This window comes from Benincasa hispida, chromosome 12 (assembly GCF_027475165.1).
Source record: "Benincasa hispida cultivar pf3 chromosome 12, pf3_genome.v1.1, whole genome shotgun sequence".
NCBI classification, from domain to species: Eukaryota; Viridiplantae; Streptophyta; class Magnoliopsida; order Cucurbitales; family Cucurbitaceae; genus Benincasa; species Benincasa hispida.
In genome coordinates, this window is record NC_143489.1 from 57,983,921 (window position 1) to 57,998,071 (window position 14,151).

Genomic DNA, 14,151 nt, shown 5'->3' on the forward strand with positions numbered 1-14,151 from the left:
CTCAAGCCACATAGAACAACAAAGAAAATCCTCAAATACAGTTGGACAGATGGTAGGTTGATGAACCTGCTAACGCCACACATGATAAATAACAACACATCAAACGGTTGACTGTACTTTACAAATTAATTAAAATTGATCAATGACTAAAATAGTTAGCTCGACAGGATGATTAAAAGTATTTTTAAACTAAAAGTTTGAACGTAGGTATTTTTTATAGTTTGAGAATTAGGTTAAGTTAGTGAAGGATTATATTATTGTAATGAATGAAGCGTAGGAAACAGAGGTTCGAGAGGGTGACGAAAGAGCTGAAAGTGACGAGGGTTATATCGACTCTAGTGGAAGAAATAAAAGCAATCAACAACGGCGGTGGAGCGGAGGCTGATTCTAAATGCACCGACGTTATGGCGCCGGTGGCCCTCAGCCAGAGGAGCCCCGATCTCCTTCTCATGGGCGGTGGAATGGGAGCCGGCAAAAGCACCATCCTCAAAGACATTCTCAATGAGTACGCTCATTTCATATCTCCATACATTATTTATTTACAATTTCGTGATTTGTTATCGCTTTTTTATTCAATAAATTTTCAATTATATTTCAAATAGTTACAGTACAATTTTACTCTTCAGATTTGAATTTTGTTTCAATTTAGTTCATAGTTTTAAAATTTACACTTTTAACCTCAATTCTTCATTAATCTTATACTCACTTTCAAAATAATGAAAACCTTTAAAAAAGATCATTTGACAATAGATAATTATCGATAAATAATTTGAAAATTATCAAAGGTATATGACATTTGAAAAATAATAATTTTTGAAGGTTATAAACTTTTAAAAAGTAACAATTTCAAAGATTAAGTAAACTTTTGAAAAAGTTTTTTTTCGATAGGATCTATTTCGACAGTTTTCAAAGGTTGAGATAACATTCCAAAAAAAGTGTATCGAAGGTTTATTAAAGGTCTTTTCAAGGGTGTGACCTTGAAAAATAGTCAACTTTCTTGTAGTGTAATTTAAAATAATTGTGATGTGAACATTTTAAGAGTGATGGGAAATTAATGACAACTAATTTATTTATAATTAATTTAATATTTTAAAAAATCCAATAGAAGTAAAGCCAAATACAAGTGAGTATTTAATGAATAATCAATGTTAAAAGTGTAATTCTTGAAGTCTTAAGGATCAGATCGAAACGAAACTCAAAATTCAATAGTAAAAATATAATATCTTACATCCTAGGGATCAAATGAAAACTAAACTCTAAATTTATGGGTAAAATTGTACATTTTGAAACATAAAGGTTATTACTGATTTGCATTCAATTGAGTTCTAAAAACAAACCAATCGAGATTGAATAATTAAATCGTCACAACAAACGCATTGTTAATTGTCGTTACATGCTAGCGATGTGGAGTGGCTGACTTGGTTCCCAAGAGGGGAGAATGGAGTCGTCATCAATCTTGATTTAAAGGGCATGACTGGACACCCAAAAGTATGCTAAAATGGTCTGCAAACAAACATAAAGGGTTCATAAACCTTTTATGTATGGGGAAGGTATTAGCATCCTACAATACTCGTTCAAAAAATGAAGTTTATTTTTCTCGTATTAATTTAAAGAAAATAAACTTGAAGAAAAAGTTGATTTTTAAATGTCCCATATATTGTTCATTACTAAAATAAATAAGGAACAATAACTATAAGTGACCAAAGGCCGTTAGAAAATTTATATGAATATAATTTGGCATTCTAAAATAAATTCTATCACCTCAAGAATGTGAGGAAATCAACCTGTTGAAACTCTAATTTTTGTCATAGAAAAGTTTTATTAAAAGGATACTTAGGAAGAATCTTTTGTGAAGACCAAAACGATTATTTACAAAATTAATTTTTAACTTTTTTTATTTAAAAAAAGTATCAAAGGATTTTTTTAAAAAAAATTATCTTAATTACTTTATTTTATGGAAAGGAAATTCCCATTTGAATCAATTAGAGATTTTATTTTAAAAAAATCAAAGAATTAATTTTGGAAAGAAAAAAGTTTGAACGAAAATTCCTTTTATGAAAGGATCTTTTCTAAACTTATAGTTTTCAACAAGTAAATTAGTATTTGATCAAAACTTTACGTACAATAAGAAAATCATTCAAAACTTGGCCTCCTAAGAATTTTGAATTTTTACCCAAGAATCTCAAATAATAGCCTTCCAAAAATTTGACTTCTATCATTGGAGGATTTTTTTTTTTTTTTTTGGCCAAAAACAATGTGTTATTAAATCAAAGATAGTGCATGAAAATTTGTCAAGAAAAAGAACAAAAATGCACAAACAAACACATCACAAAAAATGATATTTATTAACATTATTCTATGAGCATACCACAAATATTTCAAATGTACAAATAATTACAAATCTAATTTTTTCATAAAAGAAAAATGCTTTAAAAGAAATGAAAAAATTCATGACACCAGGAGTGAATGCAAATGAGATATATACATCCATAGTGGCTTGAGATCATATGAGATCTTAGACAAACTTTGATAGAAAGGCATTCATATGAAAAATTATCTAAAATTATTTTTCTTGCTTTTGAGATGCAAAATTATGTATTAAATTTTGAAAATCTAAATTCATTAAATATCATTTTCAATGGGTAATATGACCAATCCATAATTGACTTTAAATAAGATTTAATTAATTTTAATTTTGAAATGCTTCTTTTAGCCGAAGCAACTGTTACTGGTATTGTTAATAATATTCTATAAACAATATATGCATTTGGAAACATATTTAGATTTTTTTTATATAATTTAATATTTTAATAGGACAATCAATTTCATTTTACAAGTCTTCTCCTAATATTTTTAATTCAAAAAATAAATCTAAATCATTAATATAAGAAAGTGTATCATGTTTTAATGTATTTTCAAAGTTAATACAACATCTTTTCAAATTATCATCATCTAATAACTTTAAAAGTTTCATATCAAATAAGAAGTTAAAGATATTTTTGTATACTTGAAATTGTTCAAATCTATTTTTAAGTGAAGAAATTGTTTGATTTATAAGATAGTGAAAACAATAAATTCTAAAATAATCTTCCGATGATCATGTTTCTTCAATGTCAATATTCTCATCAAATTATTTTTTTTTTATGAAATATTGGTTGTATTTTCATATCATTTGTACATTATAAGAAAAATACTTTTTTATAACCTTTGAGGATAGCCTTTTTCAACATAGGCTATCAAATGAAATGAAAAAAAAAAAAAAAAAATGAAGAAAGAGGGAAAAGAAATGGAAAAGAGAGGGAAAAAGAAATGGAAAAGAGAGGGAATGAAAAATTCTTTTGTACGCGTGCAGGCTCGGGAGGGGAAAATCTTGAGGTGTCATCCCATTATCTCTATCACTATCCTTCATTCTCGTGAGAGGGTTTCACTTTCCTCTCAATAGCACCCATGGTAGCAACTTACATTTTGATTTCTTCAACTCCAAAAGTTAGGGTTCCTCAACTCCAAAAGCTAGGGCTCGTCACACCTCCCCCCCCCCCCCCCCCCCCCCCCCCCCAAAACCGGTAAGCAAAAATTCTAAATCAGTCTTGAATTTCAGGATGTAAGTTCTTGGGATTTGTCCCTTTTCTTAGCCTCAACAGCTCATGTATATTTTCTCCCAAAATGACAATCCTAGAATCGTTATGTTTGATTGGAGAGTTTCTCCAGCGACTTGGAGTAAATCCCCTGTCGGAGTGACGCCAAGTTTTCCATCCATATCATCTTCATGTAAGGTTGATAGATAACCTTTTTTGTCGAAACTCCTCTGTGTTCCAAGTGTTTTAAATAGTTTATATTTTGAAGATTCCTTTGTTTCTTTTTTGTCTGAGAGCAGAATAGATGCACTGCCCATTTGGAAGAAGAAAGTAAGGATCAATTTAGAGCGTTCTTTTCCTGCATACAAACTGTTCGATAAAACTCCTGAACTAAGCTCGATTGCTTTTTTTGTGAACTTGAAGAATATTTCCAGCTAAGTGAATAGAAAAAGCACTAGCACTACACCTAATTCAAGTATGCTAGCCAAAATGTGAAGTCGGGCAAACAAGTTAGCCTTCATCCACACCTCATATGCATTACGAATATTTCGCGGTGCATCAAGGGTCGAAACTTGAGGACACTCCTCAACTATGACAAACTCGAGGTCGTTTACCATGAAATATGTTTTAACCGACTCTTTCCAATGTATGTAATTGGTCAAATAAGAGGAAACTAATGGAAAATCATTCATGTTGCTGAAAAAACAAACACATTGATCTATATTAGATTTTAGCAAATACTCGTTGAAAAAACAACATCCAATACGGTATAGCAAAACTGAAATGAACCTCGTGTGACATCTAGTTTCGCAATGACGCTTCAAAGGTTTAGGACAAAAGCCACCAAAGGGTAGTCAATTTATCCCTCCTCTAAATTGAGACATTCTCAACCAGTCATTAATACCAGAACAACTCTTGCTCATATAACGACTAGCCATTATTGATTTGGTCAAGAAATCATTAACTTGCTTAACAATTTCCCATAAGTGTGACCCCTCATTTTAGATCCTAGAGTTCCGCCCCAAGCAGCCAATCTGAAGGGAAAAAAATCCGATTGGGGAAAAAACTAAAGCGACCCTATCCATTTTTGTAGTTCACCTTGATATTGACCAACTGCACAAAAGACATCCGAAAGGGGAAACTCCCAGGACGGCACGAGGCAGTGCAAAAAGATCTCACGGTGCAAACCAATGAAGGAGACCGTAGGACATGTTGACACACATCCTTCACCCACCCATTATAAACACTCTCTCCGTCCACCTTGATATTGATTCATACAAATACCATCCGAAGGGGGATGCTCCCAAGGTACCACGAGGCAAAGCATGAATCTCACGACATGAACATTCAGGGAGAAACGTGAGTGGGATCATTGACATATCATATATATCTCTTCCTCCCACTGAGTATTTTATAACCTAGGGTTTAGTTTACTTAGAAAAAACACGGCTAATGATTTTAACTAAGTGACTTTTTAGGTTTGCCCAAAAGTAACTCTTACTTTGGGCAAACCTAAAGTAACCTAGGGTTTAATTTACTTAGAAAAACATGGCTAACGATTTTAACTAAGTGACTTTTTTGGTTTGCCCAAAAGTAACTCTTACTTTGGAAAGTTGAACAACTATTGATCATCATTTATTAAACTCTTTAATGAAGTTTTTGATCAACTGTCGCATGCTTGCAAAAAATCTATCTAATTCACCTTTCCAGATAGGTTCCCAGGTAGGGGTGTTCCGTTTCCATCAGCTTAAGTACCTCAGCCTAGACAGAACTCGCCTTAGACAAAAGGTCATTTATAGATAGATTTAATACAAATTTAATCTTTTATTCCAATCAAATTAATTCTATTAAACCGATTCAAAAGATTAAACTTAGGTATCTAATCTCATTAGAACCAAGAACTTAGGTCTACCTCAATCCAATTTTAAAACCCTTTTAAAACATGAGTTCACCTAAGTTCGCATGCAACTCTTTCTTATTGATTTTAGTTCTAATTTCCATTATAACGCTTATAAACAGAAACAACCAAAACCATCCACAATGCGAAGCAACATATACAAGGCATTCGTAACTCTTATAAATAAGCCTAATGTCATGCTCCATGCATTGTTCATTCATTGCTACTTTTGTATAATACTTATATAACAAAGCAATGGATTGAGCATACATGCTTCCATACACCCTTATACTATAACTCTTATAACATAAATATGATGCATGAATAAATATAACTCTTATATTTCATGATGCATGCGCATGTTTTCTTATAATTTCATCATGCCAGAAACTATATTATATGTAACGACCCAGATTTGAACGCATACAGGAAATTAAATAATAAGTCGGACGAAATTTTATTTAAAGGGGTGGAAATTTAGGAGAAGAAAAAAAATGAATAATTGGAAATTGGAAATTTATTGGATTAATTGGAAATTTATTCATTATCCAAAAATAATGAATAAGGGAGCAGAATCAGGGAGGATTAATTGGAAGATTGGACGCTAGCCAATTCAAGAGACAACGGGCAGTAGATAACTTTTGTTTGGACACTACTCATTGGAAGAATTGGAGGTGAATGCCCATATACTCTTAAAATTTGAAAGAGTTAAAAAGAGGAAGTGGAATCCACAAGCAGTGAAGGCAACCACGCATGAAAACTAGCAAGATTAGAGAGAACATTGGAGAGAGCGAGAGCGGGAACGGGAGCGCGACCAGCGATAGCGAGAGCGAGAGCGGAAGTCGCAAGAGCCAAACCAGCGAGAAAGCTGGAGAAAGCGAGATTCTAAGAACAAAGAGAGCGAGATTTGGACAGAAGTGTAGATTATGCGTTGAATTTGGCCACGATCTTATAGATTATACATAGAAAAACCCTAAAATTGAATACAAACAAAGAATGATGACATAAGGGCAAACGTTAGCCAAGATTAGGTGTCTTATTGAGAGAAATCCTTAAACCTTAAGTAATTCTAAAGAAGCCACCTGTAGGATGATTTGTCACACTGAGAAGATCTAAAAACTACTATAAATAGGACCCTTTGCCGAAGATTTAACCCATTCTCAAAAAAATCTCAGTAACAAAGAATCGTGTGAAAAAGTAAGTGTGAGTGAGGAAGTTCTGTGAGATTAAAAGAGAAAAGCTCGGGTAAGGTGCTGCCCAAATTTCTTCTTTTGATTTAAAAAGGGAAAGCTCTACTAATCAAATCATAAAGAATAATAAGGAATAACTAGATCACGGTAAGTAGTTTATCTCACCCTCTCTTTAAGTGTTCTATGGTAGTGTACCTTTATTATGTTGCATGATTATGTTAATTGTTATATTGCATTACATGTTTAGAACACGTTTCTCTACAAGGGACCCATGCATTATGTTTGTTCACGATTATGTTAAAATCAAGTTTTAATTAGGTGTAAGTTATGCTTCCAATCTAATCTTACGTTTATGTTAATGGTTGATGTTGGATGCGACTCTGGCCCTATTGACTGTATGACCCGCTAATCATCAGATGGGTTAGTTTCTGCTTAAGTCCTCATCTTCCTATCAGGGCAGAGAAATTTATGCTTCCAGGGCTGGTAGGGCATGTATGGTTGCACCCCTCTAGGCCTAATCTTACGTTATGTTTATGCTAGGGACTAGCAGGGTATGTATGGTTGCACCTCTCTAGTCCAATATTATATTTATGCTAATGGTTGATGTTGGATGCGACTCTGGCTCTACTGACTGCATGACCCGCTAATCATCAGATGGGTTAGTTTTCGCTTAGGTCCTCATCTTTCTATCAGGGCGGAGAGATTTATGTTGGAAGCATAACCGACCACCACATGTTATTATACGTTTTCGGTCTCGATCATATGTTTTCATGACATGTTGCTTGTGATTGTGCATTTGTTCACTACCCTACGTGAGAACTACTTACTGGGTATATTATATACTCATCCTATATTTTTACAGACTTTGTAGGTAAGGACACAGTGTAGATGGCAGAATTGGACGTCACTCAAATGGCCAACCGTCAAACTCACTATTATAGGCATATGCATTTTGTACCACCACGCTATTGTTTTATGGATCCTGGTGTTTTGATAAATAAACTTTTTATATAGTTTTTCTATCTAATTAATCAAATTGAGATATGTTCTTTGAAATTTTCTCCAGAACTCTTCTCATGATAGAAAAGTCTAAGTATGCATGTCGTAGCGGTCGGATCATAATGTGTAAGGATCCGGGCGTTACATTATAACACTTATAATATATGGTGCATGAATAAAATGTATAACATAAGGTGGGTTTTAAATCTATGTGTCATACACAATAACATATAAACCAACATACATCTCATGTATATTAAATAAAAGTTGATGAACCGGGATAATTAGCCTTAAATCCTAAAAAAACTAAGCTAACTTTTACAAAGCACAATGAGTCTTCATTTCAAACAGGCGAACCGGGTCTTGAACCGTCTAGGCAAAGAAAAGCGTCTCCTTGATCGTGTAACAAATCCTTGTGATCGCCTAGACGAGAGAGTAAACTCTTTACTCAATTGTTTAGCAATGCTGTGTGAGCATAAACGATCTTTGGCAACGATCGAGTACCTTTGACCATGCGATGAAGCATGAGGTCACGTGATCGTGCAGCGCACATCGTGGAACGTAAGCCTTAAACAATCAACTAAACAACAACGATGCAGTGAAGCATAATCATCTAAACGAGCGCGAAGAAAGCATAAGGTATTATATACCGGGTGATCGTGTAGTCAGTGACTATGCGATGAGGCATGCTGAACTACATGATCATTTAGTGCGCGCACCTTTTATTAAATGATGAGTGTAAAAAACTCTATGCGACCGTTTACCTCCAGTGTCCACGCGATCGAGCAACCAACACTACGCGATAGAGTAAATGCTTTATCCCATCGTTTATTAAATACTGCATGATTGGGAAAAACTTTTCTACACGATCATTTAGCCAAATCTCAACGATTGTTTACCTTAGGCTACACGATACGACCAACCTTTGGTCTTCTTCCTCGATAAGAACTACATCTCCATGCTTCGAAACTTCATCACGAACGACTCAAACAACTTCAAACACTTTGAATACAGACTGATTGCTTGTTAATTATGCCCAAAAATGTAGGGGCCGTTACAAATTAACACTTTGTGAAATTAAAGAATGCTTTAAACAGAGGTAAACATCCCGTAAAAATTCATCAACACATCCACAAACACATTTAACTCTTAAACACAATGCAGAAAACTTCAAAACCCACCACGACTTTAAAAGAAATTCAAAACAGAAATGGTATTTGGAATATTAGAACAACCTGACTCTGATACCAATTGAAGGAATTCAAATACGAGGATTTCCATGAGCAGCGAAAGGGATTGTTCCAAATTTCATTAAAATTAAACACAAACCATTACAGTCTAAAACGAAAACTAACAGGTCATGCAAATACAGAAATTATAGCATTCTACCATAGAATCAAAGGATAGAGTATACGTACCTTTGAAGAACCATTCTTCAAGAACTCCTTGATCAATCTTCAATGTGTCCAACACAGCCCTTGAACACAATGAATAGAACACAACACGAACACAACAAACACAGCCTCCACGAAACCAATCGAGTCCCACTCGATTCATAAACTGAGTAAAGATGCCACCACAATGGTTACCTTCGTATTCTCGGTGTGAGAATCCAAGAGTTGTGGGTTCTGCCTGATATTGGCTTGAGGAAGAGACTGGAGGTCTACGATCGAGCAAGTGGGAGATAAAAAGCTGGTCTATCGCATAGATAATGTGCTCGATCGTTTAGTAAATGAAGCCTATCGTATAGACTTTGCTACTCGATCGTGTAGCTATGATCAATTGAGTGACTATCATATAGTCAACTCTACATGATCAATTAGTCTCTGTCAACGCTATCGCTTAGTGAAACTCTTTCACTTGATAGCTTGTCTCTGTGAGAACTTTCTGAACGAAGTGACTCCTAAATTTAGGAAAATTTTTTTCCTTTTATCTCATAGTTGTCATAAAACTTCCAATAACCTCTCACTCAATTGGTTATTAGAGAAAAAGAAATTAATTATCATATAATTAATATATTATAAATAAATATGATAACCAACTGATCATATTGTATTTATAACCTATAGTCTTAATATTTCATTTCATGAAACATATAAATATAGTTCTTTTTCTATTTTATGGTACTTAATGTAAATCATATTTACATTAATCCCTCCACTTGATGTATCTCATACATCACACGAATTATATTATTATAATTGAATTTCATCTTGTTAATTTGAACACTTCAAACTAACCCAAAAATCTGATTCTTAACTTGAACCCATTGAGTTACCAAGGGGACCTTATAGACCTGTAACTTAAAGCTCCAAAGGTATGTAAATAGCTAACTAAACTCTTTAGTCACGAGATCCACTATCCGTTAATTTTCGGCACTCTTCTAAAGATCGACAGTTGCACTCTTCTCACTACAGATATATTTCTATGTCCATATCTACCAATCAACAGTGTGATAACCCTTCACAAATCGCTTGTAAGTATAGTTAGGCCAATTTAACGTTTTACCCCTATAGTTACATCTAACTCCTTAAGTACCACTGATAACTCTAATGAACAATAAGTCATAGTCTTGTTATGATTGGATCTTTTCTTCCAAAGAGAGGGTGTGGCCACTATGTTCAAGACCTGGAATTAGCCCTTAAGGGAGCAATCTATCTACTTACCCCTGTTTCGGGGAAGGAGTGAATTCCATCTTGTGTAACTGAGTTCCCAGCTCCCTAATCAGACAAATCCCCAAAAAGATAGGCTTGTTGAGTTGGCAATCTGACCACTCTCACCCATACTAATCAAAGGACTACCCTTATAGGCAGATGTTCCCAAAATACTCATAATTAAGGTCATATCACCTATGGTCATTTTAGTGAGATGTAAGTCTCAATTATCAATGGTGTTATATAAAGAGAGTAATCATCTCGTGGTCCGGTCTTATACAAACTCTTTGTATAGGACACCTCCACTCGCATGTCTTCACATGAATGGTCAAGATCAGACCATCTGTAGTAGTTCACAACACTTGTAAACCTCTACAAAGCGGGCCGTATCCATAGTGTCACGAGGATAAGGTATCCCTTCTTTATCCTTATACTATAGACCATTTAGGTTTTTACTTAAGGCATGATCCACTTATATGTCTCACATACATGCTTAAGTTTACATACAATAACCACGAATTTTAGTTTATTGGATATGAGCAAATGCAAATAAGATAACTCTTATTTTATTAATAACAATGTACAAAGTGTTTAAAAACTACGAGACTTCAGAAGAATTAGGACACCAATCCTAACAATTTCCCACTTGTTCTAATGCCTTGGGAGATTAACGTATAATACATGAAAACCAATACAATATACAATAAACTAAGGCATACTCTATACCCCAGTATCATCTCCCACTTGTCCTAGACAAGATGCTACATGTCTTGTAGACTCAGACTCTCCAGATGACCCTCGTATACTTTAGTTGTGAGACCCTTTGTAAACAGATCAGCAACGTTGTGCTCCAACGCGATCTTCGTGACTATCACATCACCGCGATGCACGATCTCCCTGATCAAATGATATTTCTATTCGATATGCTTGCCTCTACGATGACTCCGAGGGTCCTTTGAGTTTTCCACAGCCTCATTGTTATCACAATAGAGTGTGATCAACAAAGACATATTTGGAACAACTTCCAAATCCGTAAGGAACTTTCTAAGCCAAACAGCCTCTTTAGGAGCTTCACAAGTGTCTACGTATTTGGCTTCCATAGTGGAGTCCACGATGCATCCTTGCTTGATGCTTCACCAAACTACAACCCCTCCATTCAGAGTGAACACTGACCCTGATGTCGATTTTCGAGAATCTCTATCAGTCTGAAAGTCAGAGTTTGTGTATCATGTAAGGATCAAATCCTTAACTTCATACACGAGCATGTAGTCTCTCGTTCTCCGAAGATCCTTGAGAATCGTTTTGACCTCCATCCAGTCATCTAATCCTGGATTGGATTGATAACGACTGACAATCCCTACTGCATAGCAAATGTCAGGTCTAGTACATAAAATTGCATACATTAAGCTTTCAACAACCGAAGCATAGAGAATCCATCTCATCTCCTCAACCTCTTGAGGTGTCTTAGGACATTGATCCTTAGACAAAACAATTCCATGTCTGAAGGGTAACAAACCCCTCTTAGAATTTTACATCATGTACCTGATAAACATTTGATCAATGTACGATGCTTGAGATAAGGCCAACCTCTTGTTCTTACGATCCTAAATGATCTGGATCCTTAGAACATACTGTCCCTCTCCTAAATCTTTCATTTGAATTAGGCGGCTAGCCAAGTCAGAAAATCTACATCATTCCCAATTAGTAGGATATCATCCACATATAGCACTAAGAAAGCTACTCAGCTGTTGATGATTTTCTTGTAAACACAAGGCTCATCAAAGTTCTGATCAAAGCCAAATGATTTGATCGCAATGTCAAATCTAATGTTCTATGATATAGACACTTGTTTCTGCCCATAAATGGACCTATTAAGCATGCAAACTTTTTGTTCTTGATCTGGAACAATAAACCCCTCTGGTTGAGCCATATAGATGGTCTTCTCAAGATTACCATTCAGAAAGGCAGCCTTGACGTCCATTTGCCATATATCATAATCATAAAATGTAGTTATGGATAGGAGAATTCTGATAGACTTCAACATGATAACTGGTGAGAAAGTTTCCTCATAGTCCACTCCCTCGATCTAGGTATAACCCTTTCCCACAAGTCTAGCCTTAAAGGTCTGCACCTTTTGATGTGTTATTTTATGTGATGAAATTATGGAAGGGAATGCGGTGATGGAAATGCATTGAGCAACAAGTTTTCTTAGCAGATTCCAAGTATAAATTCCACTGAGTTTCCTGGTAAGTCCAGGGTCGAACTCACGGACTAGGGAAAATGGTATGCCGTGATAATTTTCGAGAAGACTTTGCGGTAACCAATAATTCAAAATGTTATTTTGGGTTTTTGTTTGCAGTATAAAATAAAAGTATGCGGCGGAGTTACGAAAAGAGTTGATAATATGGAAGATGCAATGAATATGTAGGGAACGGGTTGAGAAAGGGTTCAGCTAATACTTCCTAGGATGCGTTCATATTATGCGATCATGCAACACACATACAATAGCAAATCATCTCTTGACGCAAATGCTACGGCTTCTAATACTAGAACGCATGCGATACATGTGATGAGTCTATAGGACCTACACATAAGCCTCTATTCTTATTTATGCGATGACAAAATGACACACACACAAATAAGGCGACCACATAATATTATAACCTATCTCTAGGGTGCATGCGATGTAGGTTGGCAAACAAAGCTTATCTCTAAGTCCCTATCTCTCGCTTATGCATATCTAATCTTGCTCTCTCGAGTCTAGATTGTAACCTAGCTCTCTCAAGTCTTAGGTTCTTTCTTTAGACTCTCTCTCGAGTAGCTCTAAAGGGTTGTTGGGCACAACATACAACAAGATAATTGCATACAATGAAGATCCTAGGTCATGTTAGCTTAGTTCTTTTCAACCCATTCGATAAAATTAGCTACTCATACGTGCCTTTAAGAGAGTGAACAAATGTAGATAAAAAGTTCCATTGTATAGATATAGAGTTGAAATACAAAATAACAATGCAAGATAAGAATAAAGAGCCTGGTAGCAATCTCTTGCTTCCCAAGGCTTTTACACTGTCTTTTTTACTCTGTTCAAAAGATAGTCTTCCTCTCGCGAGAGTCGGCCCTCTCTCTCTGCTTTCCACACCTTTGGGTTCTCTCTCGAGCTGCCTAGAGTGATCTTCCGGCGTCCCTTCTCTTCTCTCGCTTTACCTTCTAAATAAAAAGGAAAACTATAAACAAGGCTATTCTATCTAGGGAAAAGTTCTCTAACTATCTGAACTCCTTTACTGAAAGTTACCTTCGGTATTTATAGACCTTCAGGGTAAAAGGCATTCTCTCTTATGATTGCACTGATGGGATGACTTTAATTCTCTGTCTGATGCACCGAATATTTGTCATCGAAAAGCTGAGTGTACTTTCTACAGTAGATCGTTATCGGCTTGTCAACTTAATTCAGATTCGACCAACATCAGCTTTCTGTCCCATCGTGATTAATTATGCTTTTCACCCGGATGCACCCACCACGTTACGATGGATCTATGCGGCAATCCTTCTTGAGCAGATATTTGCGAGCACAAATCATCGCAAAGCCTTGCGGTAACACTGCGCTTGACCGTTGAATTCTTATGATTGCATTTTCTGCCTTGCGTCAACGCATATTCTGCACAAATATACATAAGTTAACTGTTTTCATGCGATGGACGCATGCAACCGCAATGTTATGAACTTAATGCTTTTTGGATGCAATCTTACATATTTTATCAACGTAAACCATCATTGTTTAATAACTTAGCACTGTAATAACGTGCATTTCTGCCCGTTATCACCTTTCTATCTACACC

General features: G+C 35.3%; 1 pseudogene; it reads left to right on the forward strand.

Moving 5' to 3' along the window:
• The first annotated feature begins 266 nt into the window (after positions 1 to 266).
• LOC150032088 (extra-large guanine nucleotide-binding protein 1-like) overlaps positions 267 to 14,151 on the forward strand; it is a 69,876-nt pseudogene continuing 55,991 nt past the window's right edge.